A 15,679-nucleotide genomic window follows, 5' to 3' on the forward strand; every position below is an offset into this window, starting at 1 on the left:
ACGCTTTTATTTCGACCTTACGTAATGATATGCAGGTCTTTCAAAGTGGTGTACTAACTTTAGAGTTGGATCAACTATTAGTTCCGAGTTACATGAAATGATGGTCGTAATAAGAAAGAAAATTGAAGACCGCAAACAAGACAAATTTTATGGACATGCTGCTGCTCAATTCCTGAAAAGAATACCACAAGTGAAAAAACAAAAATTTGAAAGAGACGTTGATGATTTCTACAGCAAGTGCTTAAATTACTTAGATAAATGGTACAGCTTCCAGATTTCAGAATTTCAAAGCATGAGTATCTTAACTTTGAAAGAACCAGAGGTCTAGAGCTTATTTGACCAACTAGCAGTTAAGTTTTGCATTGATGTAGATCAAAATAAATACTATGAAGACTACTGTATTCTGCATATTGTCCAAACAGCGCTGGTAGAGACCAACACAAATGTGGTGGATCAATGGAGTAGTTTTTTTACAAAACTCGTAATGTCTAAACGGCGCTGGTAGAGACCAACACGAATGTGGTGGATCGATGGAGTAGATTTTTTACAAAACTACTCCATCGATCGAAAAAAGCGTGGTGAGGGTGGCGAACTTTTCAAAGTAGTATCCTTCGTATTCTCCATACCTGTTTTAAATTCTTCATGTGAACGAACTTTCAGTTTGAGGAATTCTTTGTGGTCTAAAGAACGAAATCGTCTTGGACTTTGTGTCTTGTTAGGTGAGCTGCAAGAGTGTGAAAATATGAAGTACAAAAGTTCACAGTTTTATGACTTCTTAATGAAGAAACCCAAATTGTTGGCTGCTGTAAGATCTGATCTGAAATATACTTTTAAACGCAAGTATTTTTCATGTTTTCACGACAGTTTTTTTCCTAATGTCTTTAAAATCTTTAAAAATTCGATTTTTAATGTTGAGTCTAATGAGAATAATTAAACTTTAAACATTGCGATTTTGTAGCAATGTGTCGCTATTTTGTATTAATGTGTCGCTTTTTTGAAGCAATGCGTTGCTAGCTACATATCGTAGCTTTGTAGCAAGCTACATAATATCTACAAATCTATAGCTGATTGATAGCTACATTTCAAAATTTTTTAGACAACGATTTTATTACGATATGACGCTAGGTACAAAAGCCAGTGAGTCTTTAGCTTATTAAGCTAGGTGTCCTTGTAACCACTGTCTTTATCTTTAAAAATATCAATAGCTTTTTGCTAACTTAAAAAAAAACTAGCAATCCTCGTGGCCAAATTGCTGTCTTTATTGTTACGATTAGAGCTAGCTATTTGCCGGCCGGTTTCCTACCGGGTAGTTAACAAAGAATTACGTGAAATAAACGAATGGTTCGGGTGTAACAAACTATCTTTGAAAAAAGACCAAATTCATCCTTTTTCATAAACCAAATAAAAATGAAAATATTCCTCTTAAACTACCTGATCGAAAAATAAATAATACTAATATAAAAAAGAAAACTTTCATAAACTTCCTAGGTGTGGTCTTGTATATAAATTTGTCGTGGAAGCTTCATATAAACACTTTAGAGAGAAAGCTCTCAAGTAATGTTTCATTAATGTATAAAGCAACATCTTTTCTAAACATCATGTTCTTAAAAAGTTTATATTTTTCATTAATATATAGTCATCTAAACTATGATAACATGGGCTGGGCACAAATTATACTAAACTTAAAAATCTTAACAGTAAACAAAAACCTGTCTTTAAAACAAACCATTTTAAATAAACTAAAAATTTTCTTTGGAGTAAGTAAAATAGTGTTTTATGAACCTCTCTTGTGCAAACTTGGAGCGTTTAATGTATACAAAATTAAATACGTCATAACATAATGTATACAAAATTAACATACAAAATTAACATACATAATGTATACAAAATTAACATACAGTTTATGTTTAAGATAAAATATGTACTCCATTAATATTTCAACCCTATTTTAGCGAAATAAGTCATAAATACCCTATTAGATTCTCATATGACAACTTTGTCATCCCAAAATTTACATTAAAGTTAAATTCATACTCAGTAGGGAAATCCACTTAAACAGTTTAAATCTGAATCAAAGCCATTTTTTGTTGCATACGAGCAAAAAAATATAAACTAGCACAATTTTTTTTTTTTTTATTTGCTTTCACTTTTATTTGTTCTAAATTTACTTTTTAAAAAGAATTTATATATTAACGGTTATATTATTTATGAAACGTAGTTTTACACATTTTATATATACTTTATCACAATGATTTATCACCGTTTTATATATTTGATTGTAAAAAACGACCTGTAATGAAGCCATAAAGGGGTTGGTGATAAAAAAAACTGATGTCTTCTTCTTGCTACAGCCATTTGTTTTATTATTTATATTATTTTTATGTTATTCATTCTCCTATCACAGTAATTTTTTTTTGTGAAGAATCTTTCCGTTAATATATAAGCGTAAAAAATTTGTAATATTCTTTTTGTTTAAAAGTTGGTTATTTCAAACATTTAAAAACCTTCCTGCGCCATTATATATATAGGGTAAAGTAGTCTAATACCGCCGGGGACTTATACCCTATTTCATTTTTTAAAGTTAGCTTAAATTTTTTTTTTTTTTTTTTTAAACATCTTCGCTTCCAACAAGGCTGCAAGCAGCCACTAATTAAAGTTGGAAGTTACTGTAAGAGAAAAGATGAAGATTATAGAGCAAGATAACGATTGACGGACGATTTAAAAGATTGCAAATTATATGAATCAAGAAAGCAAGATGAAGGAAGCGAATTCCAAAGAACTGATGTTCGAGGAAAAAAACTAGACGAATAAGCGTTTTTGGAGCACTTAGGAACAGTCACAGAAAAAGGATGATACTTAATTGAATGACGAGTAACACGAGAATGAATTTTAGTAGATGGCACAAGAGACGCTAGCTCTTTAGAGCAGTGCCCATTATAGTATTTGTAGAAAAGAGAAAGAGAAGCAACATTACGACGATGTGATAATGGTTGAAGGTTGGCTGCAAGAGCAGGTCCAACTATGTTTACAATGCGTTTTTGCACCTTGTCTAAAAGAGAAAGGGCATCATTAGAAGATCCGCCCCAGATATGGCAACAGTATTCCATACAAGGCCGGATTTGAGATTTATAGAGATAGAGAATAGAATCCAGAGTAAGAAAGTGGCGAGCTCGATAAAGAGATGCAACCTTAGCAGATGCTAATTTTGCAACCGATTTGATATATGGTTTCCAAGAAAGATTGGAAGTAAGAGTTAATCCTAAAAGATGAAGAGTAGGTGACTCATCGAGTACATCACCGTTCATAAATATAGGAAGATCTAAATTATTGCGATAACGATTGGCTGAAAAAAATTGAGTTTTATCTGAATTAAAGTTCATCAGCCACTGTGAGCCCCATGATGTAGCAGAAGTGAGATCCTTTTCAAGCTCAAATGCCCCCTCCAGGCAATCAGAGGGTGTTGGTTTCTTATCACGACATGAATAAATGGTAGTATCATCAGCAAACAATGCCACCTTAGATGTGAGAATATCTGGAAGATCGTTAATGTAAATTAAAAAGAGTATAGGGCCAAGGATAGAACCTTGAGGAACCCCTGAAGTTACAGAATAAGAAGAAGAGTGTTGTCCATCGAGGACAACTTTTATGCTACGATTGGAAAGGAAGGATTCAATGATCTTAAAGATGTTGCCGGATACACCATAAGAAGAAAGCTTATGGAGAAGACCAGCATGCCAAACTTTATCAAACGCTTTTGAAATGTCAAGAGCAATGGCCTTAACCTCTCCACCTTCATCTAATGCACGATAAAACCTGTCAGTTATTACTGTTAGCAAATCAGCTGTAGAACGAGAAGATCGAAATCCATATTGATGGTCAGAAAGTAAGTTATTAGATTCAAGGTGAGAAATTAGGTGTTTGTTAATTAAAGATTCAAAAACCTTGCTTATGATAGGAAGAAGACTTATGGGACGGTAGTTAGACGAATCAGATCGCTCCCCAGAATTTTTGAAGATAGAGATAACAAATTGCCGCTTTCCAGCAGGCTGGAAAGCAAGACTCTGATAAGCACTTGTTGAATAGTTTTGAGAGTATAGACGACAGCTCCGGAGAACACTTCTGCAAGACAATAACAGGTATGTTGTCTGGGCCACAAGCTGTAGAAGAGTCTAGGCAGGAGATCACTTTAGATACAAATTTTTGAGATTAGATACGAGATTTCATGACCTGAGAATAGCGGGTTTTGGCGTTAGACAAAACCTTTTTACAGTTGTTTCTAGCAGTAATAAACAGACGTCTGTTTTCTGGAGAATTGTTTTGCTGATAAATATGGAAGTGACGGTTTCGATTGGCAATCGCAGCAGCACAGTGTGAGGAAAACCATGGAGGAGAGTGAGGCTTGACCTGGAATCGTCGAGAGGGAATAAAAGATTCCATGCCAGCCTGAATCCACGAAGTTATGTAAGAAGCACATTTGTCGACAGGAAGTTGAAAGATTTCTACCCAAGGGCCATCACGAAGAAAATCACGGAAAGATATTTGATATCACGGAAAGATATTTAATAACGGAAAGATATTTAATAAATAATATTTATTGAGCAATTTAGGGAACATTGTCAGAACTTCTTAGATAAATCATTTTTTTAGTTATAAAGCATCATATTTTTTGAACTTTCGCCCATTTTATTATAGTTTTGAGTCATTCGCAATTATTCTATACAATGTAGAGCGTGATTTTAGACCATTCTTTTTTTTATCATTGATCAAAAAAGTATCGTTTCTATGTATACTTGCTCAAAACAAAGTTTTATTGCTATTTTTGTTTATTTATGTGCCCAACACATTATTTGATTTTTTAAAAGTAAGCAATGTTCACAATGTAAACAAAAAATCCCGTTTTACATGAAACATTTATTTCAGTCTGGTGATATTGGCTAATATCACCAGACTGAAATGGAATAATAACGTCAAATGTTTATTTTGATTTTCGATATTGAGATTTTGTGTATATGTGATGCAATTGCACTCGAAGCTTGTAATTGAATGTTTTTGCTCTCAAATTTACTTTAAACTTCTGTAATTTAATGTTGAAGTTTAAAAAAATGGAACAAAAAACGTAAATTTCAAAATTCTTTAAAAATATTATTTAACTTGCTGCGCTAATTGCATCAGTTAACGCAAAAATGACTGTTTAGGGAATACCTTTTCCTTTTAAATGTACTTTTGTTATTGCTATCTTTTAACAACCTCATTATTTTATTGTTTTAAACTTAAAGGTGCAGCATCGCAAGATTCTAACATTCCTCAAAGAACTCTCAGAGACTGGTTAACAAGAAAGGATAGATCACCAAAACGTAAACTTGGTCGAAAGTGCATTATTCCCGAAACAATAGAATCTGAGTTGAAGCAAAGAGTATTTCATCTTCAAGAAAAAAAGGATTTGGTATAACAAGAATACAACTTAGAAAATATGCATATAAAATATGTACTCAAAAAAAATTAGTTTTGTCCATGTATTTAAATATTACAATTAAAATAACTGTAATAATGAAATAAGTAATTTAAATAAAAGAATGGCTTACAGGATTTCTCAGACGCTATCCTGATGTTGCTCCTAGGAGATGTGAAAGTTTGAGTTATGGTAGGATAATGCGATTCAATGCTGAAACTGTTAAAAATTTTTGCAATCTTGTTGATAAAGTCTACGAAAAACTTAATTTGGCACACCATCTTAAATTGATTTACACATCAATGATTCTGGATTGAAATTACTAATGACTGGCACTAATGTAGTTATAGAAAAAAAGGAGCAAAGCGTGTACACACAGCTACTCATGCCAAAAAAGAAGAAACTGTTACTCTCGTTGTATGTACAAATGCTACTGGAACCAATTGGATTCTACCTATGGTTTTGTATAAAGGAAAAACTTCGAAACATGAGTACGGGGATAATTTGCCACGTGGAAGTATTTTTTGCATGACTCCAAAAGGATATATTACAAGAAAGAATTTTGTACTTTTTGCGTCATCTTAACCAGCACCGATTACCAAGAAATGTTTGTTGATTTTCGACTGACATCGTAATCATTTGGATATTGCTGTAATAGAGGAAGCCAAAAAGTTAAATATCCATATGCTTTGTCTTCCAGCTCATTATAGTCACGAACTTCAACCTCTGGACAAAAGCGTTTTCAAACCATTAAAAACTTACTGGAATGTTTCCCTTGATAATTTTTAAAGAAACTTTCCTGGACGATCACTGTCAAAACTGCAGTTTCCACTATTATTTACTGAAGCATGGTTGCATTCCGCTACGCCAGCAAATGCCATATCAGGATTCAGATCAACAAGAATTTATTCTTTTAACCCTAATATTATCCTCCAAGTAGCTTTTGCACCCAGTGAAATTTCTAATTGTATAAACGTCAAAAATCCTGATGTTGACAAGTTTAGTACTTTGGAACCTGGATCTTCAGACCCTGCATCTAGTATCCTTTCAATAATTCTATCACCTAAAGTAATATGAAAAGTAAAGACTAGAAGATCATTAATTTAGTTGCGGATAAAATAACTGAAACGCCCAGGCCAAGTCAAACAAAAATGGTCACAAAACATAGCTTGAAGAAAGCTCCAAAATCATCGAAAAAGAGAAGTAAGAATGACGAAGATAAGTTTTGTGGTGATTGCGGACTTTTTTACAACAACAATAGAAAAAAAGACGATTGCATTCAATGCGTCGGATGCAAAACTTAGTTCCATGAGCACTGTGACACAGGAAGCATCATAAAATGTGGCCTATGCACTTTGTGCAAAGTAGAGTGTACATCAAATAGCGAAAGTGACTAAACGATTAGATTTGTAATAAAAAGTTAAACAAATAATATGATTTTATGAATAATAATTCATTTTTTGTTCGTTTCTTTAACTTATTCTGCGTTATAAATAACGAAATATTAAAAAAAGTGTGGGTGACTTTTTTTGCAACACAGTGATGGCTCATATATTTGGAAAAGTTATTTTTGCTTAATGTATATAAACTTAGATTAAATTAAATTAAAAAAAACTATATTAAATAATGCTGATAATTAAAATATAGTTAAATAGAAATACATATTTTTTTTGTTTGTTTATAAACTTGCATTTCTTTCAAAATACTGGATATCCAATTACAGCTTATAAGCAAAATGCGGTATATCCAATTTACAAAGATATTATGGAAAGTTTATAACCTTTAAAAGACCTAAATATCTTTTAGTAATTAATTTTATTTAACATATTATGTTTAATGTTTTAGGATTTATATTTTATTGATAATGTGAAAATAAACAATGTTCTGTTAAAGTGATGTAAACTATTGTGTTTTAAAATTCACGATTGTGAATTTAAATTTATTTCGGATTATTTAGTTAAATATGAGAAAATAAGCTATAATATTTATTTTATTTTAAATTTAAGTTTAAAATTAACACTTTAATTAAAAAGTATGCTCCTATTTTCCATCTTATTGAATATTAAAAAACAAAAATAGTTCTTCAAACAAAAAGTTAACACCTTCACTAGACAGTGGATAATCTACTCTAGAATCTTGCAGAGATATCTTATAAAGTTTGCGTATTGTGTTATCTACACCGACAGTATCTATCAGAAAATAATACTTTTTAAAACATTTTTTCACACAGTTATTTGATGCTAGGACATTAAAAAAATCCAATTTTCCGCTTCTAAAGTAGGCTATGCAAAGTTGGTTCAGAGTGATGGCAACATAATACTAATTTCTGATAGTTGAAATTGATCATTTTTTCGGTCTCACTTATTTTTTATGTTTTTTTTATTTTAATAGATTTTATATAGAATATATTATAGATATAACAGAATATATAATCATCATTCCATAATCATCATTCCATAATCATCATTCCATAATCATCATTCCATAATCATCATTCCATAATCATCATTCCATAATCATCATTCCATAATCATCATTCCATAATCATCATTCCATAATCATCATTCCATAATCATCATTCCATAATCATCATTCCATAATCATCATTCCATAAACAGTTCAGTTAAACAAAGTATGAAAGTGTGAACAAACACTGGAATGAAGAAATTTTTTTCTTTTTTCTCGTTTCAAGTATTGTTCCTGTTTTTCTGTGTGAAATAGGAGATTAGTTAACACATTAATCTAGTCCATCGCAATCCGCTATTTCATTAACGCGACTTAACAAGGATTGCGCTTGCGTAGAAGTAATATACATTTGCCACGAATTGGTCACATTTAAATACCGCACTTTAAAAATAAATTAAAAATTCCGTACCGTGTTTTAAAAATAAAATGTTTAGAAGTAGGAAAATATAGGGTTATACTGCGCTTAGCAAATAATCGGACAAAATGTCTCTTAGGTCCTAACTAAACTAAAACCGCACAATTTCTAAGTTTTTGTGAAAATGGCGCATATCACGTTTTTAAAATAATACTCTTCATATATATATATATATATATATATATATATATATATATATATATATATATATATATATATATATATATATATATATATATATATATATATATAATCGTTAACGACATCAGACGGTAAGTTATTATAAATATAAACAACTATAAGCAAGGCCGGTGCGAGTCGGTATCAAGTGAGGAGAGTAGAATGGTGTAAATATTCATTGAATGGGTACGAAATTGTCTGCAATTGTAAAATCAAATAGACTGTGCCAAAAAAAAAATTTTTTAATTTTTCTATGTAATTTTTTCTATTTTTATGTATAATTTTTATTTCAATATTATTTCTTTTTTACAGAGTGTGAAAGATATATATTTAAATCTAAAGATTTAAGGAAGAAAAAAACATTTTGACCATATATTGTACCAAAAAATCAATTTAAATTTAATCAATAACACTAAATTATTTGTCATTTTTAAAGTTTTTTGCGCCATTTTTAAATATTTTTCTTCGCTACTAAGTATTAAGTGTTTAAAAAAAAGTTTTTTTATATAAAATTTTAGTTTGAATATATACATTTCATGTTATTTTAATCTAAATTAAGATTTTCTCTTTTCTTCGCTGCGGCAAAGTTCTATTTTTTATTTTATCTCATATATATTCATTTAATATCATGGCCGACGACATGGGTTTCGAAGTGGGGCATGTTGGTTTTGTAGTGAACTTTTAACACGCGCATGCGTCATATTTTGTTCAAACGTTTGTAACCGGAAACGATCGCGGTTTAAAAGATATTTCTTCCTAAAGTTGTATACACTTCAAACTTTAATTATTTGTGGATCATGCTGAATTATCTCAAAACAATATTTTAGGTATGGAAGGTTTTACCAAAGCTATCATAAATAAAATAATTTTAGGAGGAGAAAAGATGCGGAACTAAAGTGAAACTTTGTTGTTTTTCTGGGAAAGTTTAACCTGTGCTTACATTATGGTCTATATTTTAAAGTTGTAAATTTTTTAGTCACTACCTTTAGTTTTTTTTGAAAATATAGTAGTATGTGAATCATTTAAAACTAAAATAATAACTAGGTTGCTTTTTTTTTGTTATGATTTAATGCTTTTAAAAATTGATAAGTTTCTTTTTATTTGAAAGTTTAAAAATACTGACAGAAATAATATTTACGCCATAACACTGCCATTTATATTCTGAAAACTCATTTGCAATGTCTGAAAACCCTTTTGCAATGTTTCATAAAATTATTTTAAATATCTGCAATTTTTCTCTTATTAGGCAGAGCTTTTTGTTGATATTATTTTACAGTTGGGTGGTTTTTTTATGAAGTGCTCATCCATTATACTTTTGAGTTTACGTGTTCCTTTCATGTGCCAGTAGGTACTCTTCATGCAGTTGAATTCAGCATGACCACTCTCTGCACCCTATTCTCCATAAGTACCAAGTCTTACTCCCCATTTCCTAATGAAAGATGCATGATATTCAAGCATATAAAGCTTAGGTGTAATTGAATCATTTGGCCAATTATCACAAAAGTATTTCATAAAATCTTCAATTTGATTTTCTGTGAATATATAATAATAATAATGTATATATTATAATAATAATAATAATAACATGTGATAACTAAAAATCTGTACAAAATTAGAAATGGTGTGACTTTTTAACAGAGTCATCTTTTTTAACAATTTAAAAAGTATAATAACAAAAAACATCTAAATAATAAAAATAAATAGATTTATAAGTTTTTCATGCCACGACGACGAACAGTGTCTACTCTTGTAAATGTGGCGGCAGCAAGCCAACGTACACGTTCTATGTCGATTCTTTTAATTGAAAATTCTATCCGCTTTTTAAGTTTGTCTAGGTTTTCAGCTTGCCAGTTTTTTGTACACTAATCTCTTAAGTTCAGACCTAAAATCTTCAATTGGACGTAATTCTGGCACATTAGCAGGATTATGGTCTTTTGGTACAGTTCAATATTTTTTGCTTTAAGATAACTTTGTACTTTACGTGAATAATGCGACAAAACTAGATCAGGCCAAAAAACAATATTGTCAATTTTATGATGTTTTTCAATGAATTTCTCCAATCTTACATACATTTTGAAATATACACATCTTCATTGACTGCTTGGCCTGACGCAGCTGTGTACTGCTGAGAGATTCCCTTTGTAGAGAATGCAATCCAAGCAATTAATTTTGGCTCAAATTTGTCTTTTCTTTTTAAACTTACGTCATTTGATGCTGTATTTATGTCAGAAGAGTAAAATCCAGCATTTCCAGAAATATTAGTGTTGCACAAATAAAAATACGACATATCGTCAATAATAACAATTTTTTTCCGAAAAATCAAAACCAACCTGCGGCACTTTGAACGAACAGCTGTTTTTTGAGCCGGTGTTCTTTTTGGTGTTTTAATTTTTTTACGATAACGAATGTTTTTTGGTGAATAATTTTGAATATGTATGGTTGTGATACATGAAATCGTTTTGCAAGACCACGCTGTGAAATGTGTGACCACGCTGTGAAATGTGTGACCACGCTGTGAAATACCATCTTTTTGATCAATCGAATTTTTAAGGCGCTTTATCTCTTTTGCAGGCATCTTTATTGCTTTGCAACAAAATAGTAGTGATTGCAATTATATAAAATTTTTCCTTTTTATTTTTATATTTACACAAACTTTATCCAGATTTTTAGTTATCTTATGTTAATACATGTCATACCAAGATTTTGAATATTTTCTTTGTTGAACTGCTTGCAGGAGTTAATAGGCAAACCCCAAACTTATCAAATAGGGCTTTAAAGTTCTGAAAAAGTTCAATAGTTTCTTGTGTATGTCAGTATTGTTTAACCCAAGTTCGATTACAAGCTTTGGTATTTTGTTGTATAGTTAGAGGACTTTTCATTTAAAGTTTCTTAAATAAAATAAGTTATATGTGTTAAATTATACTTTCAATTTACACTTTTTTCATATATATATATATATATATATATATATATATATATATATATATATATATATATATATATATATATATATATATATATATATATATATATATATATATATTAGATATACATATAAATATAAACAAATACATTCTGACAATACTTATTTAAACACACTTTTTTTTTTAATTTGGAATGTACTACTTTATATTTAAGAACTATACGATTAGTTTACCTTCAATATTTTGTTAACATGGTTACCAACAAAACTTTTCCCATGGTTTGCTTGTCTTTGCACTCCTAACAAATTGAATACCTCGTCGAGTTTAGTTACTAGAGGACCAAATGACATCTTTACATGGTCAGTTTTTTTCATTATTTTCAGTTCTGAGATCTATGAATATAAATATGGCGATTGATAAATACAAAATACAGATATAAATACAAAATACCAAAACATAAGGTATTAGAAATAACATATCTATTAGGATCCGAACAAAATGTTTTATTTAAGATTTATAATTTTAGTGAACAATACAAATTGAAGAAGTTTACCTTTTCTTTATTTTTTCTTTTCAAAGTGGATTATGCGTGGTTCAAATACTAACTTCATATACTCTTCATTTTCATAGTGAGATAATATATAAGTTTCAAGTGCTTCTGTTATGATATGTGTTTAATCTTCAAGATCCTGAGTACTTATCTGAAGTTGCTTTATTTTACGTTGCTTCTCAATATATTTGTTAAACTCTTCACAGTCAAATGTTTGGTTGTTTACTACCAAATGTTTGCAAAATTTTTTGTTTAATAACATGAAGTACAACAGCATCAATATCCTTTGTGATAACACTTTTTGATTTAATGCAAATATATCTGAAAGATTTATTTGTGATAATGATGTTGACAAGGTTGAGGAAATTGGTTTTGGAGTCTGATAAATATTTTGATGATTCATGCGTTGTGACAGTTGTGAAACTTTAAATAATCTACCGCAACGTTGCTTACATTCTTCTTGAATAATATTTATCATTTCAATAACATTGCTAGAGGAGGTTAATCCATCAATTGAAAATGAAAAGGAGCATTTAGGGCATTTTGTTTTAGAAAATAGTTTATTATTTATTAGTGGTAATATACATGTAATATACATTTTTTCAGAGAACCTTTAATAAGTGTTTAACAAAGATAAGATATATATATGTAACAAAAAAGATTTAACAAATACAAGAATGAAAAAAGATTTGCGACATCGGTTAGGAAGGATGCATGAACTTCCAAGTAAATGCTCATCCGCGGTGCTCTGTGATAAGAATTTAAGGACTTCTTGGGGCACCTAAATAAAAAAAAATAATAATAATTACTTGTATCATAGCCTGGTATCTAACGTATGGGCTACGGCCATCAAGAAATAACACATGGTACCAAAATTTTCTCGGAAGCTGGAACAAATGTTTGTCTTCCATCCAACCTAATGGTGAAATTGTATTTTCTGCATTTTTCAGGGTTTTTTTACCAATTGAATTTCAATTATTTGGTGTTCAATTATTTTAATATTTTGTTCATAACTATTTCCAAGAACGAGCAAATTCTATCTGAAAAAAGAATCATCTTCAGCAGAATGTTTACTACAAAATTACATATAAGTTTAGCGCTCAAAGTTTTTTTCTATAACAAGAAGGATTAGAAAATAAAGTTTAAAATTTACTCACAGTACCTCTAAAAATATTTTTCACTAATAGTTTAAAACTTACTCGAAGTAACTCTAAAGATATTATTCACTTATAATTTTGTTAACTTCATATACCATTTTCAAAGTTTAGTTCCACAAGCATTTTAGGTTTTTGGAAATCATCACTACTGATAAATTTTAACAACTCTCACCATGTGTTTAACTAAGTAAGATAATGCTTCAGGTTTTATGGCAACGATCCACTTTTAACAAAGTTCATTATTAATTAATAGAAATTAACATAAAGCTCTTTTGTTGTTTTTCATAGTTTTAATCAAGCAACAGAATGCAGCGCAAGAATTAACCACGATTTGTAACTTTTAGATATTAAAATAATTAAATCCAAAAAACAACCGAAACTTATTATTTTGTAAGTTTGTTATTAATATATTTATATATCACTGTAGCACAAATTAACAAATTTTGGCTTCATTTTCCCACCAGCTTGAATATTATACTTCTTTGATATATACAAATGAAATTTTTTTTTAATTTTTTTTTAAATGAAATTCTTCTTTAATTAGATATTAAATGATACCCTAATAGCAACACTTCATTAAAAACATTTTTTTTGTCCTTAATATTAATTTGAAATGTAAGTAAAAATGTTTCAAAATTTTACTAATTTTATCATTGTAATCAATAAAAGCCTCATTTAACCCTGCATCGTAAGGAGCAAATACAAATTAGCGGGGGTGTAGCTATAAACAGCAGAAATGATATTAAATCTAACCAAGTACTTACTACTCAAGTTAAAATGGAGACCGATATCATTTGTGCTGATTTAATTTTTAGGTCTAGCGAATTTCGTTTAATTCCACTTTAACCTCTTAATTAACCTCTCCCGGAGCAAAGTTTTAGCAGCAATGTGCACAGTGGTAACGCACTTGCCTCAGAAACAAAGGATCCGTGGTTCACACCCCACCTCTGGGAAAGTTTTGCGACATCGGTTAGGAAGAAGGCGTGAACTTCAAATTAAATGCTCATCCACGGTGCTCTGTGGTAAGACCGTAAGGACTTCTTGGGGTACCTAAATAAACAATAATAATAATAACTTCTTGTTACCAACCTATTCTTTTGATTATTGTATCTATCTTGAATCAATGATACAAATTATAATTTGTCCCAATCTGTTACTCAATCTATTGTTACTGGAGATCATAGGCAACAATCTTATGCCATCCGAAAATAAAAATTTTCTTGAGCTGGTTTTTTCTATTATCATTTTCCTTTATGGTAACATCTCTGCTTAGTGTCAGTTTAGTATTTGCTACTATAACTCCTCTATTATATCAACTCTTTAAATTATCATCAGTCTGAAAAAAATTATACAATTTTTTAAGATTTTGACAATACTGATTTTGATTGTTATTTTTTCTTACTTATCAATATATAAGTTAGGACCAAGATTTTTTTTTTTTACAACTAAAGAGTATCGGAACATTTTTCCAGATCGCCATCAAATAATTGGTTGAAAAATTCTTTTGCTTTTCATAAACGCAGAGCAAAATTAGTTAGTAATTATTTTCTAGCGAATCAAAATTAGTTAGTAATTATTTACTAGCGAATCAGAAGTTAAGTACAAATAAACATAATTGGGAACTTCGACCAGTTGAAGGGTATATATAATTTATATATATACAAAATGAAACACCTGCTTTATTTTGTAAATATATAAACTTCGTGTATAAGTTAAGAATTCATAATTTAACTTGGTCAAAAAATTCAAAAGCCCTGGTTTTGACTATGGACTCTTTTCTAAATTTTTCAAAAAAGTCAATTTTCAAAAAAGAATATTCAGGACCGACAACGCCCGGGGGGCACATGCCCCTCCCCACTTTTTTTCTCATGGATCTTTTTTTTTTAGAAATTAACTATTTTACTCCCCGCCCCCCTTTCCCCACAATGGTTTAATATCATGGCTGTCTGTACTAACAGGCCTCGTAAACGCGTTAATGGGGCCTGGGGCTGGGGGCCATCAAAAAAAAAACAACAACTAAGGAAAAGTTTATGATTGCATGAACTTTTGCTCATAAAAAACCATTTACATTTAGTATGCATGAACTATAGCTAATTTTTTTTATCTTACTAAATAAATAAGACCAATTTATAAATAATAAATGGACACAAAAATAAAAAAAAGCATTCCCTAGTTAAAAAGCTTTATCTACAAAAACTAAACCTAGTAAAATATTCCCTAGCTATAAGGTGCTGAAAATCATACAAAATCACATAACCATCGATTGAACATATACATAGAAAATATAGGAAATATATCAAGGTGGCTACACACAAAAAAAAAACCTAGGTATATTTTAAAGCGCAAAAATATAAATTGAATATTTTTAGTCAAAGTAAGTAACAGCAAGATTGTAACAATTTTTAAAAATACTCTCAAGCTATAAATTAAAGTTATATTTTTTACCAAAATCACATAGTAAGTAGAAAATACACAAAACATTTATGTAACATAAAAGTTGTTAAAAAATCGATAGGTTTACTTTGAAAGTTTCAAATC

Source organism: Hydra vulgaris, chromosome 01, assembly GCF_038396675.1.
Source record: "Hydra vulgaris chromosome 01, alternate assembly HydraT2T_AEP".
NCBI lineage: Eukaryota > Metazoa > Cnidaria > Hydrozoa > Anthoathecata > Hydridae > Hydra > Hydra vulgaris.